The sequence below is a fragment of the Balaenoptera acutorostrata genome, chromosome 1, assembly GCF_949987535.1.
Source record: "Balaenoptera acutorostrata chromosome 1, mBalAcu1.1, whole genome shotgun sequence".
NCBI classification, from domain to species: Eukaryota; Metazoa; Chordata; class Mammalia; order Artiodactyla; family Balaenopteridae; genus Balaenoptera; species Balaenoptera acutorostrata.
This window is the reverse complement of record NC_080064.1, coordinates 22337150-22355244: the sequence shown is the minus strand read 5'-3', so window position 1 is coordinate 22355244 and position 18095 is coordinate 22337150. Positions and strand designations below refer to the sequence as shown.

At 45.6% G+C, this 18095-nt stretch overlaps 1 protein-coding gene across 3 annotated transcripts in view; it reads left to right on the top strand.

Annotated features, from left to right (window-relative positions):
* Window positions 1-2433: 2433 nt before the first annotated feature.
* Window positions 2434-18095, top strand: part of PTAFR (platelet activating factor receptor) — a 38361-nt gene continuing 22699 nt past the window's right edge. Inside the window, exon 1 of one of the 3 annotated variants that reach the window (XM_007170515.2) lies at window positions 2434-2527. The gene's annotated coding sequence lies outside the window, so the exon portion shown is untranslated. Of the gene's footprint in view, window positions 2528-3537; window positions 3590-15974; window positions 16065-18095 lie in introns of those variants that run through there. The other 2 variants (XM_057534456.1, XM_007170514.2) reach the window with 2 other exon arrangements.

The following is an 18095-nucleotide window of genomic DNA, read 5'->3' as shown; positions in this document are numbered from 1 at the left end:
AGAACAAACCTTGCAAGTGGAGGCGACAGGCCTGTGTTTGGTGTCAGGCAGACTGGAGTCTTGAAACTTCTCTGAGCCTCAGCTTCCATCAGCTCTTAAATCTGTTGCCCTGAGGGTTAAGGAGATCAGAGAACCCTCTGCCCAGCACAACGGGGTGCACAGTGGGTACTCCTCTCCGTCCCCTCCTCCCGCAGGGTGGTCCCTGCTCCAAGATTGGGTGGAAGAGCAGAAAATGGAGGACGCCTGGGAAACTTGTTAAAAAACATTCTCGGGACTTCCCTGGTGGTCCAGTGGGGAAGACTCCGCGATCCCAACACAGGGGGCCTGGGTTTGATCCCTGGTCGGAGAACTAGATCCCACATGCATGCTGCAACTAAGAAGCCCACGTGCCACGATGAAGATCCCGCCATGCCGCCGCAACTAAGACCCGGCACAGCCAAAATAAATAAAATAAATAATAAATAAATATTTTTTAAAAACCCACAAAAAAACATTCTCTGGTCTCCCTGAAGATTCTGATTCAGGATTCAGGCTGGAGGAGACAGACAGCTGGATCTTTAACGAGCTCCCGGGTTAACCCCACCAGCACTGGAACGTCAGGCAGGGACAACCAGCCTGCCGGGAGGTAGGGGGTGGGGAGAGCTTGGGGTCTGCTACAGATGCCAAAACCCTCGCCCTACACCTGTGGCTCAGAGCAGGTAAGCATGGCTAGAAGGAGCTCTTAGGTAATGGGGCTCTCCTTGCCCAGTCCCTGGCTCGCTCCAAGCCTGCCCTGCAACGTGGAATTCCTACCTTGGAATCACCTGGGTGCTTGTTCAAAATTCATTTCCTCCGTCCCATGACTAGCACTGCTGCTGATTCAGAATCTCTCTTGAAGTAGAATCTGAGAACCTGCTTTTGTTTTAAACCTTCATTTTTAACAAGTTCTCCGACGGAGTCTGATGTGGAGAAAGGATTTGACTTCCAGTTCTGGGACACCAGGCAGAAACTTGGGTAAATATAGTGATTTTTCACTTACCGAGTTCCTATTATGTGCCCAGGCGTCATGCCAGGTCTAACAGAGGGAGTATGTGGGGCTGTCACTGACCCAGGACGCTGAGGCTCCGAGCGGACTCCAGCTGAAGACCAGAGGCGGCAGTCAAAGCCCGGTCTCGTAGATTCTTCGAGTTGGTATTTGAGAATGTCCACCTATGCCAGGGCCCAGTTTGCTTCTCTCTGTGGCCTGACACCTCTGCTTCCTGCTAAGCCCAATCTGATATTTCGGGGAGGTGGGGTGGGAGGTGGAGGTGGAGATAAAGAGTAACTCTCAGTGCAGAATGTGCAGTCAGAGCCCAGGCGCAGTCCTAGGCTTTGACAGAACTCTGGTGCTTTGCCATGGTCAGACTAGGTACTCCTCAGAGCAAGGACCTATCTTCCCTCTCAGACTGGGGGTCAGGAGAGCTGGCATGCTGCATCTCCCCTCACACGGGGCTGGCTTCAGGAGGCAGAATTTTCTCTTTCCTAACAGACTGGGCATCCCTGAGGGCAAGCTGTCTCCTCCTTGGCTGGGGGCACTTGTGGGCAGGTTGTCACACCCACTGGACCATGGCTTCCTGTGGGCAAGACTGGCTGTGCGTCCTCTCAGACAGGGGTATCTTCTGAAAGCAGCTTTGGGCATTTTCTAGCATCGTGGGGCTCGCTGGATTGGGGCGGCACCCACTGAAGCTCGGGCTCCTGAAGCAGGGCTGAGCCCTCCCTAGGTCAGGGCCCATCTTCCCCTCAGACCAGGAACCCAGTTCCTCCCTTCTCTACCAGCCCAGGCCCGGCCTTTCCTCCCAGAGGGGCTCTGCATTAGATGGACCAGCCCGGTGCTGCTGGCTGAGCTGGTGTGGAGAGAGAGAGAGAGAGAGAGACAGAGAGAGAGAGACAGAGAGAGACAGAGAGAGAGACAGACACAGAGAGAGAGAGACAGACAGAGAGAGAGAGAGACAGACAGAGAGAGAGAGAGACAGACAGAGAGAGAGAGAGAGACAGACAGAGAGAGAGACAGACAGAGAGAGAGAGACAGAGAGAGACAGACAGAGAGAGAGAGAGACAGAGAGAGAGAGAGAGAGACAGAGAGAGAGAGAGAGAGACAGAGAGAGAGAGAGACAGAGAGAGAGAGAGAGAGAGAGAGACAGAGAGAGAGAGAGACAGAGAGAGAGAGAGAGAGAGAGAGAGAAAGAGCGCACGTCCCGGCTGGGTGTGAGTATTCTTGGTGACCTTGGAGCTGGGGCCCCACCCAAGGAGCTGGCTTCCTGGCCTTGCGCTCACCCAGCAGAGCCTACAGGCAGGGCTTCCCTAATCCTTCATCTGCCACTGCTAACCGGGGATTGCAGCTGTAAAGTGAGTCACGCACCTGGGTCTGGGCCCGCCTTCTGCCTCCTTCCTGTTCCTTGCTCGCTTCCTGAGCTCTCTGAGAAGACGGCAGGAAGCATGCTCTCGGCAGGCCCAACCTCCCCCTCGGCCTCTTGTCGCCTCCTTGACCACTGTCCCTGCAGTTTCTCAGGTAAGAGGCTGGTGGCCTGGGTGAGAGGGTCAGGTTTGGCTGCTTTGTCTAGCTGCTCTGCAGAATCCTTGAGGCGGGTCAGGCTCCGGAGGGGTCCGCAGAGCTGGGTTATGTCAGATTTCCCCCCCATCAGCACCCCCTCATGGACACCCAACCCCCTTTATCAGTCACAGACACAGCACACATCCTTTCACCCCTCACAGACATTTAACACACACAATCACCAAGAGACGTGGCTCCCTCACACACTTCACAGAAAACACACCCTCATCACCCGCAGACACCGTTCACGGCCCCTCACAAATACACGTCATACAACAGACCCTTGACATCCGCTGACCCCACCCACTACACACAATACACACACTGTCACAGTTGACACAATAGTCCCTTGTAGGATGTATATCGTAACTCACAGGATGAAATGCACATCCTTACAGACATACAACATGTACGATAGCACTGACGCACAGAACACATGAACCACTGCAGGACACAAGAAGCCCAGACTTGAAAGACCCTCCACTCACTCACGGCAAACAAACCTCTCTCCACACACACACATCGATGCGGTCACACATACATATCATAGAAACTCCTCACATCCCGAAACAGGTCCCCAAGATCCTTGGGTGGTACTGCTCAGCTGGGGCAGGGGCTGGGGCCCAGTCTGCAACATTATCCCCACTTCTCACCTCCCCCCCGTTGGACCCTGTTTGTGTACTGGGGGGCAGCCAGGAGCAGAGCTGGGGGTCTGGGTCACATCATGGAGCACGATGCAAGGGGCCGCCTTTCCCAGGTGTCTGAGTGCTTCCTGGTGGCCCTGGGACTCCACACAAGCTGATGATAAAAATAACTGGCTAGCATTTATCACATGCCTACTGTGAGTCAGACATACTGCTCACTGATTTTGCAAGTATTATTTAATTATGTGATACCTTTATGAAGTAGATAGATACCATTATCCTCATTTTGCAGCTATGTTTCGATATAGGCTCAGAGAGGTTAAGAAACTTCCCCGATATGCCACAGCTAGGAGGCAGCAGCGGGATTTAGACATAAGTAAGTCTGACCTCGGACTCCACTTCTTTTTTTCTTTTTAAATTAATTAATTATTGCTGCATTGGGTCGTTGTTGCTGCGTGTGGACTTTCTCTAGTTACGGCCAGCGGGGGCTACTCTTTGTTGGGGTGTGTGGGCTTCTCATTGCGGGGCTTCTCTTGTTGCAGCACACGGGCTCTAGGCTCACGGACTTCAGTAGTTGTGGCACACGGGCTCAGTAGTTGTGGCTTACAGGCTCTAGAGCACAGGCTCAGTAGTTGTGGTGCACGGGCTTAGTTGCTCCGTGGCATGTGGGATCTTCCCGGACCAGGGCTCGAACCCATGTACCCTGCACTGGCAGGCAGATTCTTTTTTTTTTTTTTTTCGAATTTGTTTATTTTTGTTTTTATTTCCTTTACGCTAGGAGGTGGATCAAAAAAATCTTGCTGTGATTTATGTCAAAGAGTGTTCTTCTATGTTTTCCTCTAAGAGTTTTATAGTGTCTTGTCTTACATTTAGGTCTCGAATCCATTTTGAGTTTATTTTTGTGTATGGTGTTAGGGGGTGTTCTAATTTCATTCTTTTACATGTAGCTGTCCAGTTTTCCCAGCACCACTTATTGAAGAGACTGTCTTTTCTCCACTGTATATCCTTGCCTCCTTCATCATAGATTAGTTGACCATAGGTGCGTGGGTTTATCTCTGGGCTTTCTATCCTGTTCCCTTGATCTATATTTCTGTTTTTGTGCCAGTACCATATTGTCTTGATTACTGTAGCTTTGTAGTATAGTCTGAAGTCAGGGAGTCTGATTCCTCCAGCTCCGTTTTTTCCCCTCAAGATCGCTTTGGCTATTCGGGGTCTTTTGTGTCTCCATACAAATTTTAAGATTTTTTTTGTTCTAGTTCTGTAAAAAATGCCATTGGTAATTTGATAGGGATTGCACTGAATCTGTAGATTGCTTTGGGTAGTATAGTCATTTTCACAATGTTGATTCTTCCAATCCAAGAACATGGTATGTCTCTCCATCTGTTTGTATCATCTTTAATTTCTTTCATCAGTGTCTTATAGTTTTCTGCATACAGGTCTTTTGTCTCCCTAGGTAGGTTTATTCCTAGGTATTTTATTCTTTTTTTTTTTTTTTTTTGCTGTGGGTTTGTTGTATATGGCCTTTATTATGTTGAAGTAGGTTCCCCCTATGCCCACTTTCTGGAGAGTTTTTATCATAAATCAGTGTTGAATTTTGTCAAAAGCTTTTTCTGCATCTATTGAGATGATCATATGGTTTTTATTCTTCAATTTGTTAATATGGTGTATCACATTGATTGATTTGCATATATTGAAGAATCCTTGCATCTCTGGGATAAATCCCACTTGATCATGGTGTATGATCCTTTTAATGTGTTGTTGGATTCTATTTGCTAGTATTTTGTTGAGGATTTTTGCATCTATATTCATCAGCGATATGGGTCTGTAATTTTCTTCTTTTGTAGTATCTTTGTCTGGTTTTCCTTCCTTGTCTCTTGTAACATTCTTTATTTCAAAGTCTATTTTATCTGATATGAGTATTGCTACTCCAGCTTTCTTTTGATTTCCATTTGCATGTAATATCTTGTTCCATCCCCTCACTTTCAGTCTGTAAGTGTCCTTAGGTCTGTAGTGGGTCTCTTGTAGACATACACATACATATATATGGGTCCTGTTTGTGTATCCATTCAGCGAGCCCATGTCTTTTGGTTGAAGAATTTAATCCATTCACATTTAAGGTAATTATTGATATGTATGTTCCTATTATCATTTTCTTAACTGTTTTGGGTTTGTTTTTGTAGGTCCTTTTCTTCTCTTGTGTTTCCCACTTAGAGAAGTTCCTTTAGCATTTGTTGTAGAGCTGGTTTGGTGGTGCTTAATTCTCTTAGCTTTTGCTTATCTGTAAAGCTTTTGATTTCTCCATTGAATCTGAATGAGATCCTTGCCAGGTAGAGTAATCTTGGTTGTAGGTTCTTCCCTTTCATCACTTTAAATATATCATGCCACTCCCTTTTGGCTTGTAGAGTTTCTGCTGAGAAATCAGCTGTTAACCTTATGGGAGTTCCCTTGTATGTTAGTTGTCGTTTTTCCCTTGCTGTATTCAATAATTTTTCTTTGTCTTTAATTTTTGTCAATTTGATTACTATGTGTCTCGGCGTGTTTCTCTTTGGGTTTATCCTGCCTGGGACTCTCGGTGCTTCCTGGACTTGGGTGGCTATTTCCTTTCCCAAGTTAGGGAAGTTTTCAACTATAATCTCTTCAAATATTTTTTCGGGTCCTTTCTCTCTCTCTTCTCCTTCTGGGACCCCTATAATGCGAATATTGTTGTGTTTAATGTTGTGCCAAAGGTCTCTTAGGCTGTCTTCATTTCTTTTCATTCTTTTTTCTTTATTTTGTTCTGCTGCAGTGAATTCCACCATTCTGTCTTCCAGGTCACTTATCCGTTCTTCTGCCTCAGTTATTCTGCTATTGATTCCTTCTAATGTAGTTTTCATTTCAGTTATTGTATTGTTCATCTCTGTTTGTTTGTTCTTTAATTCTTCTAGGTGTTTGTTCTTTAATTCTTCTAGGTCTTTGTTAAACGTTTCTTGCATCTTCTCGATCTTTGCCTCCATTCTTTTTCCGAGGTCCTGTATCATCTTCACTATCATTATTCTGAATTTTTTCCCTGGAAGGTTGCCTATCTCCACTTCATTTAGTTGTTTTTCTGGGGTTTTATCTTGTTCCTTCATCCAGTACATAGCCCTCTGCCTTTTCATCTTGTCTATCTTTCTGTGAATGTGGTTTTTGTTCCACAGGCTGCAGGATTGTAGTTCTTCTTGCTTCTGCTGTCTGCCCTCTGAGGCAGGCGGATTCTTAACTGCTGCACCACCAGGAAAGTCCCTCCACTTCTTTTTTATTTATTAAAAATAAAAAAAAATTTTTTTTAAAGAGGTAACAAATGAGGAAGTTAAAAGTTCAGTAGATATAAAAGGACACACAGTGAAAAGACTCCCTCTGATCCTTGTTCTCAAAACACCCAATTTTGCTGTCTGGAGGAAACCCCCCGAGTTACCCCTTGGAGACCTCTCTTTTTTTTGGCTGCCCTTGTGGCTTGCGAGATGTTTTTTCCCTGACCAGGGATTGTACGCGCGTTCCTGGGGCCCCGACCATGAAAGTGTGGAGTCCTAACCACTGGACTGTCAGGGAATTCCTGACCTCTCTTTTAACAACAGTAACAGGGCAATCTAGCAGTAAGAGTTCCAAGTGCAGTGCCCAGACTCTGGGGGCTTCCCATGTCCTCCCCCTCCTCTATCTGCCCAGGTGAGGAGTGGGGCCGGAAGGTCTAAGGCTCCTTCCAACCTAAGACCTAAGTCCACTCCTGCCCTAAATCCTCAGGGAGACCCTTGCCCTTGATTCCACTGGACCTGGATCTTCTCCCCCTTATCTCACCCCTGGGGGCCCCACCACACCCCTGAGTCTTCCTTTCAGGATCCAGTGCAGGATGAGGTGACCCCTCTTACAAGCTGGTAGAGGGGAGCTGTTCTCACTGCTGTCGAAGGTGTGCCCAGGCTGAAGAGGGGGAGCAGGTGGGACTCAGCCCTGACCAGAGGAGGGAGAGGATGAGGGAGAAGAAGAGGGAGAGGAGGGAGGAGAATGAGGACTAGCTGCCCTGCACTGTCCTTTACAGACGTAATGCCATGATGAGGTTGGCGGTGTCATTCCTGCTTTACAAATGAAGAATCTGAGGCTCAGGGGGCCCAGCTGTTAAGAGGCAGAGTTTGAGGGAGGATGAGTAAATGAGAAAGAGAGAGAGAGAGAGAGAGAGAGTCAGAGAGAGAAACTGAGGTTATGATGAGGAGGAGTAAGAGGATTCAGGGCTGCCAAGCATCAGGGCTGGCCATCCCCAAGAGGGCTCTCATAGTGAACCTGCTGCCCAAGTGACTTATGGGTTCTGAGGCCTCTGGTTTTGTAGTAATCCCCCTCCTCCAGTGATTCTTTCTCTATTCTGTTTGTTTGCACTATTCGTCTATCCTTGTGCTTTTTTTCTGTCCGTGCGTGCATGGCTGACTCGCAGAATCTTAGTTCCCTGAGCAGGGATTGAACCTGGGCCCTCCGCAGTGAAAGTGCAGACTCCTAACCCCCGGATCGCCAGGGAATTCCCCATCCTATCTTAATTACTGTAACTTTATAGTAAATCTTGATATACAATGTGGCATTTTCTTGACTTATTCTCCAAATTATCTAGGCAAATCTCAGACTTAGGTTATATATAAAAATATGTTATTACAAATTCCTATGCACCTACTGCTGAGTTAACTAGAATATTACAGATATAATAGAAATCTCCTGTGTATCCTCACTAAACCTGCTCCCTCCCTCTCTCCCCAGAGGTAGTCATAACCTGAATTTGTCTTTATATGTTGATGCATATGTATTGTGTCCACTAATAATAATAATGTTTAAAGTCTTAGGAAATAGTATCATGCTATATGCATCCTTCTGCAACTTGCTTTTTTAGTTTAGCATTATGTTTATTTTCCAGGTTATTACATGTAGCTCTGTTCATTTTTACATATGTATAGGATTACATTGAGAAACATACAAATATTAATATTTCCAGTATGTAACGAGGAAGAATGTACATTTTCAACTTTATTATGAAATTAATTTCCAAAATGGTGGTGCCATTTGTAGTTTCTTTTTATCAGTGTAATGAGGGTTTCTATTTTTTTTACATCCTTCCCAATACTTGGAATTGGCAGACTTTCATTTTTTCCAATCTGGTGGTTGGTTGTTTTAATTTGAACTCCTGATTTTCTGAAATGTTGACCATATTTTTATGGTTTCTTAGCCTTCAGGCTTTTTCTTGTAAATTGCCTACTTCTTCTTTTACCCATTTTTCTATTGGGCTTGTCTTATTTTTGATTTTTAGAAATTTACATTATATTATGCCTGAAAATTCTTTGATATATATGATACAAATATCTTCTCCTGGTCTGTGACTTGTCCCTTTACTATTTTTATAGTATCTTTTGATATACACAGTTTTAAACTTTATATGGTCGTATTTATCAAAGTTTTCTTTGTTATTTAAAATTTCTATGTCTTAATTTAAGAAAATTTCCCAGACCCTTAGCTCATAAAGATATTGTCCCCTATTTTCTCCCAAAACTTTTTATATTTTGCTTTTCATAGTTAGGTCTTTATGCCAGTTGGAATTTAATTCTGGATATGGTGTGAGGTAGGAATCTAATTTTATTATTTTTTTCCCCTAATGGATAGCCAACGATTTGCACCAATATCTAGTCTTCTTTTATTGATCTGTAATGGCAACTCTGTCATATGTATCAGGTTTCCATATGTGTGATCTCTATTTGTGATCTCTCTTTCTGGGATCTCTATTCTATTCCTTTGGTCTATCTGCTTGTCCCTTTGTTAATACTCAATACTACCCTGTCTTACTACTATAACTTTATAATAAGACTCGATACGTGATAGGGGAAATTCTATCATGTGTCCTTATTGTTTGTATGTTCTCATAGTACTTCAGAAATTTCTTGGCTGGTCTTGGCTCTTTGCTTTTTTATTTGGAATTTTAGGATCAGCTTGTAAAGTTCCTTGCAGAACTCTATTGGGATTTTTTTTTTTTGAGTGCTTTACATATGCTATTTTCCCCCCAGCTTTATTGAGGCATAATAGACAAATGCTATTGTAAGATATTTAAGGTGTACATCATAGTAAACCCTAACCCTAACCCTAACATTGTAAAAGGATTCCCACCATCTAGTTAATTAACATCTATTGGGATTTTGATTGAACTGGCACTGAATTTATTGATTAAATTGGGAAGAACTTCCATCTTTATGATACTGATAGTCCCATGCATGAATATTTTACATCTATCCATTCATCTAGTTCTTAGTTGTTTTTCAATAATTTTATAATTTCCTCCATCAAGACCTTACACGTATCTTTGGCCAAGATAGTTTTCTTGGTATCATAAATTGTGTCTTGAAAATGACATTTTCTGTTTATTGCTTGTTTATAGGAACATGATTGATTTTGTTTGTTTGTTTGTTTGGCTGTGCCGTGCAGCTTGTGGAATTGAACCTGGCCTATGGCAGTGAAAACACCGAGTCCTAACCACTGGACCGCTAGGGAATTCCTGGAACATGACTGATTTTTTTTTTTTTTTTTAAAGAAATCTCCATTTTAATTTTTATTTGTTAATTTTAATTTTTATTTTTGGCTGTGTTGGGTCTTCGTTTCTGTGCGAGGGCTTTCTCTAGTTGCAGCAAGTGGGGGGGTCACTCTTCATCGCGGTGCGCGGGCCTCTCACTATCGCGGCCCCTCTTGTTGCGGAGCACAGGCTCCAGATGCGCAGGCTCAGTAGTTGTGGCTTACAGGCCCAGCCGCTCCGTGGCATGTGGGATCTTCCCAGACCAGGGCTTGAACCCGTGTCCCCTGCATTGGCAGGCAGATTCTCAACCACTGCGCCACCAGGGAAGCCCTGATTTTTATTATTGATTTTATATCCAGAAATCTTGCTGAAGTCTTTTGTTGATTCTAATAATTTGTCCATGGAATTGCTTTAATTTTTCTGTAAATCATATTGCATGTGAAAATGACAGTTTTGCTTTTCCTTTCCAATCTTCATAACTTTTTTAAAAATCAATTAATTCTTTTGGCTGTGTCAGGTCTTAGTTGCGGCATGCGGCTCATTGTGGCACGAGGGATCTTTTCGTTGGGGCGCTTGGGCTCTTCGTTGTGGCGCTTGGGCTTCTCTCTAGTTGTGGCACGTGGGCTCCAGGGCACGTGGGCTCTGTAGTTTGCTGCACATGGGCTCTCTAGTTGAGGCGTGAGAGCTCAGTAGTTGTGGCGCGCAGGCTTAGTTGCCCTGCAGCATGTGGGATCTTAGTTCCCCGACCAGGGATCGAACCAGTGTCCCCTGCATTGGAAGGTGGATTCTTTACCACTGGACCACCAGGGAAGTCCCAAGGTCACTCTTTAAATAAGCAATCCCTTATTTTCCTGATGATAAGATTCCCAAAATATATTTTTTGGCTGCATGTCTTGTGGGATTTTAGTTCCCCGACCGGGGACTGAACCCGGGTCCTCGGCAGTGAGAACTTGGAGTCCTAACCACTGGCCTGCAGGGAATTCCTTCAAAAGGTTTTTTTTAGGCCTACTTGAATATATAAACTCTTTAGAATGTAGATGATATAATCCCGAGTTTCTCAACCTCAGCCGTATTAACATGTTGAGCCAAATAAATTTTTGTTGTAGGGACTGTTCTGTACATTGTAGGTTGGTTGGCAGCCTTGCTGGTCTCTACCCACTAGATGACAGCAGCACCTCAGTCCCCTCCTCCCCTGCCACTTGTGACAACCAAAAATGCGTCCAGACATTGACAAATGTCCTTGGAGGGCAAAGTAGCCCCTGGTGAGAATGACTGCTAGAGTCAAATGCCTGCTTATAATATTTAATTCATTCTTTTTTTTTTTCATTCTTTTAAAAAATTATTTTATTTTATTTTTTAAATTGAAGTATAGTTGATTTACAATGTTGTGTTAGTTTCAGGTGTACAGCAAAGTGACTCAGTTTAATTTATTCTTTTAGTTACTGACATAATCATTTTGGACAATAATTTACTATTTTATAAATTTGAGAGCGCTTCTTTACACTCTCAAGTTTCATGAGACTAATTTATTCACACTTAGTTTGTACATCATTGACGTCAGCATCTTTATTGTTATTCTTTTCCTTCATTTAACAGAATTTTCCAGGTTACAATGTTTTTACTTCCATTTACATTTTATGAGATACAGCACCTAACATCCTAATAAGACGCTATCATAAAAGTCCATCTCAAGACACAATTACTCATTATATAGCATTGAGACAATTTTCTTTTTCACTGTTGTTCTCACCTCTAAAATCTAAACAAGTGTTGAATTATTTTAAAGAATAAACAACAAAAACCCCTTTTCTTATAAAAAATTACAAATACATACAAAAGTGCACTTCATGGTATAATGGATTCCCATGTACCATCAGCCAACTTCAACAATTATCAACCCATTTTTTTCAGTTGAGGTATGTCCCATTTTATTTTGAAGCAAATCCCAAATACATAATTTTATCTGTAAATGTTTCTCTAAAGGATAAGAATTCTTTTTAACATAACAGTGAAGTCATTAACCTAACCATCAACATTAATTCCTTAATGTAATTGAATATCTGATGTGTTCAAATTTCTGATTGTCTCATAAGTTTCTCTTTCTTTGCTTCTCTCTCTCTCTCTCTCACTCTCTGTCTACTTTGTTTGAATCAGAATCCAAAAAAGGCTCACACATAGCAATTTGGTTGCTATGCCTCTTAGTTCTCATAATCTATAGGTTCTTCCATCATCATTTTTCTCCCTTATAATTTATTTGTTGAAGAAACCAGGTTGCTTGTTCTGTGCTTTCACTGCTGTCTGAGTTTGCTGAGGGTACCCTATGATCTGTTCCTCTTCTCTATTTCCTGTAAACTGGTAGTTGAACTTGCTGATTCTGTTTCTTTTTCCTTGGCAAGACTATTTCATAGATAGTGTTGTGAATTGAGCACGCACAAACACAACTTTATTAGGAAAGTTTCCAAACACACAAGAAGAGAGGGAAGAGTATAATAAATCCCTGTGCACCTGTATTAGTTTCCTACAGCTGCTGTAACAAATGACCACAAGCTTGGCAGCTTAAAACAACACACATTTATTCTCTCACAATTCTGGAGGCCAGAATTCCAAAATCAGTTTCTTTTTTTTTCTTTTTGGCGTTCTCTCCAGAGGCTCTAGGGTGGAGGCCATTCCTTGTCTCTTCCAGCTTCTGGTGGCTGCTGGTATCCCTGGCTTGTGGCCATGTCACTCTGCCTCTGTGGCCACATTGCCTTCTCTTCTGTCTGTATCAAGTTTTCCTCTCTTACTCAGGTGCTGGTGATTGCATTAAGGCTCAGTTGGATACTCCGGGATAATCTCCTCATTTCAAGAGCAGTAATTTAATTGTACATGCAAAATCTTTGCCACATAAGGTAACATGTACAGGTTCCAGAGATTAGGACCTGATATTTCTGAGGACCATTATTCAGCCTACAAAATACTCATTCTCTAGATTCAATATTTTGCCTCTCTCTCTCTCTTTTTCTTTCCTTCGTTCCTTTCATCCTTCCCTTCCCTCCTCTCCCCTCCTCTCTCTCTCTCCCCTTATTTTACTGTAATATTTTAAACCATTTCCCTGTAATTTCATCCCTAAATATTTCCATATATATGAACATTTTCTTATATAACCACACCACCATTATCCTCTAATAAAATTTTTTAAATCCCTTAGAACCATCTAAAATCCTGCCCATATTAAATTCTCCCTGATTTTCTCAAATGTGTCTGTCCTGGATATCTTCTGTTTTCCCCTCCAGATCCACTCTCCACCCTTCTCCACCCAACTCTGTGCCCCCAGAGGCTGATCTGTATGGACAACATTATCCATCTCCCTTGCTTCTGGTTGGGCTCAGCCAATGGGAGGCACTGGTAAGAAACCAGAGGGTGGAAGAAGAGAGAGATTCGGGTATTTATGTCCTGGTTCCCTCTCTGCCTGGTCATTGACGACCAGCTACAACTGCCTACGCAAGGTCAGAGTTCTTGTCAGGCAGCCTTTTCCAAATAGCTACCCTCTTTGTGTTCCAGTAACTACCCCCTCTCCTCAGCCCTTCAGATGAAAAGGGCACCCCACTCTTGGCAGCCTTGGACGACTACACTATTCCTTTTGGTTCTCTAGACCTGCCCGTGTCTCTTTAATTAATGCCTTCCTCTTCAGATTGCCCACATTGAGTGTGCCATCTCTTTCCAGGACCCTAACTGATACATGTATCTTTTTACAGTTGATTTGACTGATCCAGGTTCCAAACAAGACCCACAGGTTGCATTTGATTTTTTTTTTTTTTTTTTTTGTCCGCGCTGCGCGGCATGCAGGACCTTAGTTCCCTGACCAGGGATGGAACCCGTGTCCCCTGCAGTGGAAGCATGGAGTTTTAACCACTGGACCGCCAGGGAAGTCCCTGTATTTGATTTTTATATCTCTTAAAGATTCCTAGATTAAAAGTCCCCTCCCCATTCCTCCCCCTGCCGTGGTTGATCTGTCAAAGGAACTGGATCAGTTCTCCTGTAGATTGTCCTGGTCTCACATTCTGGATTTGGCTGATTGCTTCTCTGAAATGCCCTTTAATTTGTTCCTCTGTTGCCTGTATTTCCTACAAACTGAAGATTGGATCTAAAGGCTTTATTAGATTCCGATTTGGATGTATTTTAAAGTAGAACTGACAGAATTGGTAACAGAATGAGGTAGGTGTGAGAGAGAGGAGTCAACCTCAGTCTCCTCATCTGTAAAATGTGGATAATAACCTCTGCCTACCTGCCCTGATTATTGATAATCTCAAAGAGTGCTGAACTGCGATTGCTCTGTGCACATACATGAGGGCCTATTGAAAACCAGGCGTGAGCCTGGAGTTGAGCCAGGTGTCCTTCAGTCTGTGGTCAAGGTTGATCCTGGAGGTCCCTCTGTGCCTCTGGAACGTGGTGGTGGGGGGGATGGCTGAGAAGGTGAAGCCAGTTTGGGGGAAGAGGATCTGGGTTGGGGAGCAGAGCTAGGGCCTCAGCTCTGGTGGATAGCTTGTGTGAAGGTTAAACGTGATGAACAGACCACCACGTTCTCTCCTGTCTCAGGTGCTCAAGGCTCAAAATGCCTCCAAGGGAGACGAGAAGGGATGACCAAACTGGGCCTTTTCAAAGTCCCTCCCAGGAGGCCTGGGCCACACCTTAGGATCTGAGGAGAGTGTGTGAATGAGCACGAGGAAGGAGGTGACGCTGGGCAGTTGTGAGTGAGGGGGTGACAGATGTTACACCTGAGCTTGTGAGTGTGCAGGTGAGTGGGGGGATGTAATTATGACCGAGTATCTCTGCATGATGGTGTGTACTGAGTGTACATGAGCGTGCAAGGGTTGTGTGCTTAGGTGGTTTGAGTGTGTCCACTTGTGTGTGATGGGGTACAGCTGGGGGAGGGGGCAGATTTTTGGCTCTAGTTCTTCAGGGCTGAGCCACATGTTAAAGGTGGTTTGTCCTTTGAGGTCCATTTTTGGCTTTGATAAGGAACAGCAGTGGGGTCCCAAAGAGCAGGAGGGGGCCAGTCCAGACACCCAAGGCAGAGCTGAGGCCAGACCCCGCATGGGGCGTCAGGAGCCCGTACTACCACCTCTGCTTTGCACCTGCCCGGCTGTGGGACCCCGGTGCTGTCTAGACCTGTTTCCCACCCTGTGTAGGAGGCTTTTGGGTTGGCTCTCAGCTGAGGGGCTTGCTTCCTTAGACAGTGTCCTCTGCAGTGCCCGGTGTCTGCAGGGCTCAATAAACGTTTATTGGTTAAATGAATGAGTGGATAAATAGACTGGAAACTGAGGCAGGGAGCTCGGGCCCATCTCTCACCTTTGTTCACACAAAAAGCCTCCACCACTGGACTTTCACACACACACACGCACACTCACACACACGCACGCTCACTGACAGACTCACCTGCGTTCACCTCCTCAGTTGCCCACACCTACTCACCCTCACCTATTCCCTCTAACTCACTCGCTGCCCAATTCCTGCCCCGGAGCTTACGAGTCTTCCTCCCCCTCAATCCCAGTCCCGCAGGGCGCTGTCCCCATCGGTTCCTTAGTCTTGGTGCTCCTTGGTCACCAGAAGAGCCCAGCCGGGCCATGGCACTGACCACAGCAGCTCTTCCGAGTTCCTCCCTTCTCATCCTCTTTATATTCCAGCTGCCTCTCCCTTTCCTCCTTCTCTCTCTTTCTTTTGTCTTTTCTCTCATGCTCATGCGCGTGCGTGCACCCACACACACACACACACACACACACGCACACACACAGGCGCTCTCACTGTCTCATCTTTTTCTCTGTAACTCCCTTGGTTTTTGTCCTCAAATCTCTTCATTCCTCTCATGCTCTCTCTCTCTGTGTTTACGTCTGTCTCTCTCTGTGTGCCTGTCTTCCTCCATCTCTCATTTGCCCTGACTCTCTCTCTTATTCTGTTTACTCACTCTCATCTCCTCTCCCCTCTCCCTCACACTTGTGCTGTCTCGAATGCACGCTCTCGCCCCTCTTGCTCTTGCCCTGTCTGCTTCTTCTCTTCCTCCTCCCCAGCTCCCGGCTCAGTGGCCGCTGCCCACACCCCACCCTAACCCTTTCTCTGCAAGAAACCTCCGAGCAGCGCCCAGGGCCTGGGTGACCCAACTCTGAGGTTTCTGTGGCAACCGCTGGAGGGGCCCTGGGGTCATGACGTTTCCTCCTGGGGGTGACTTGGCAGTGATGTGCTCTGTTTCCTCACTTCTGCAATTCCAGACAGCACAGAGGCAGGGGCTGCAGACAGACACCCAGACCTGACAGAGGCAGCCGCTGCCCCGGGACAGGTAAGAGGCGTCCCAGCCCTGGCCGGGCCAGGAGGAGGTGTGTGACAATGTCCTCGGGAGACCAAGGTCATGACCCCTAGATTGCGCCTAAGCAAACAAGTGCTTCTGTGTTTGTTTTTAATTTTTAAAAATAATTAATTAATTTATTTTTGGCTGCGTTGGGTCTTCCTTACTGCGCACAGGCTTTCTCTAGTTGCGGCGAGCGGGGGCTACTCTTTGTTGCAGCCCACAGGCTTCTCACTGTGGTGGCTTCTTGTTGCGGAGCTTGGGCTCTAGGCGCGTGGGTTTCAGTAGTTGTGGCACGCGGGCTCAGTAGCTGTGGCTCGCAGGCTCTAGAGCACAGGCTCAGTAGTTGTGGCGCTCGGGCTTACTTGCTCCGCGGCAAGTGGGATCTTCCCGGACCAGGGCTTGAACTCTTGTCCCCTGCACTGGCAGGCAGATTCTTAGCCACTGCACCACCAAGGAAGTCCCAGTGTTTCTGCTTTTAAGGGAATGTTTTGGCATCTTCTTCAGGCCCAGAGGCTCTTGCTTAAAAGGAATTCCTCGTGACCAAACTTTCCCAGGGAATCTGCTCCCCTCTTTGGTTCTCTAAGGCCGAGGCAGTGCTGAAGTGACCTCAGAGACCTCACTGGGAGGTGGTGATGGTGATGAGAGGGGGCTACCTAGATCTCAGGGGCTGGAAGCCATCTGCTTTACTAGCTGTGTGGCCTTGACCATGTCATATCCCCACTCTGTGCCTCCGTTTCCCAAATTGTCAAATGAGGATAATGCCGTCTCCCCATCATGAAGATCAGGAGAGGAAAAGGGTCTGGTACAGCGCTGCGTACTTAGGAATTCACTAGATGCTGGGTTTTCCCAGGGGGATGATGAAGAGGATAACCAGGTTGCTGGTACAAAGTGCTTGGCTCACAACCTGCTTCCCCCGTCAGGTCCCAGGTGGTAGGGACAGAACACAGGCTGGTAGCCCCTGTCCTTCACTGGCAGGTCCAGATGTGGGTGTGGTGAATGGAGGCTGCTGCCCAGACACTTGCTCACCTGTAGAGAATGAGGGGACCAGCAGAGTCTCTCCCCAAGCATTCAGGAAGCTCTGATTTAGCTCTTGACTGAATACACAGCAGTGTTCCAGGTGCTTAGAGTGTGTGTGTGTGTGTGTGTGTGTGTGTGTGTGTGTGTGTGTGCGTGCGTGTAGGTGCCAGGGAAGCAAAAGAAAGAGATGTCCTTGCCTTTAGGTACTGACAACCCAGCCAAAGAAAGAAGCCCACTCCAAAGTTGCAGAGATGGCCCTGGGCCTGTGGCGGGCACTGGGGCTTTGGCATCAGCTCTTGTTTACAAGCTGGGACCTTGGACAGCTCAGGACCTTCACTTCCCTTCTTTGCAGATTGGGGTTTAAGTACTGACCTGTGAGTTTGTGGGGAGGATGAAGTAAGAGACTGGGTGGGAAAGTGCTTCGTCAATCGTAGGATGTTGCATGAACGTGAGCCAATGTGTTACTGCTGATACTGACACCGTAATTCTTACTGTAAATGCCTCAAGGAAGAGGGATTTGTTTGTTCCTTGTTTTATCCTTACCCTTCGCACAGAGTTTGGCATGTTGTATAATCTTGGAACATGAATTGAATAGTGAATGATAAAGTAATATGTTGTACTTGGAAGAGGATAGACTGTGAGCCAGAGGCCCAGCATTTGGTCCCACCTCTGCCCCCGATAGTGTTGTCACCTTGGGCAAATCCTTTCTCTTCTCTGGGCCTCAATTTCTCCATCTGTCCAATGAAGGTTTGGGTAAGAAAGTCACAGTCTATGGTGCTAATAACAAAATATGCCTCCAGGACTAAGTTTCCTCTCTTGACTGGTGGGGGATGTGTGTGACGAGAGGCTGGGATATTTTTGGCCTTTTATAGGGAGAGTTTTATGGAGAAACCTCCTCTTCCCTACCTGAAGCCTGTGAACACGCCCTTGTTGAGGAGAAGGGGATGCTTCTCTTTTCCAGTGGCAGCCCCTCCTTTCCCATACTGGTCTCCTACTCCCCATGGA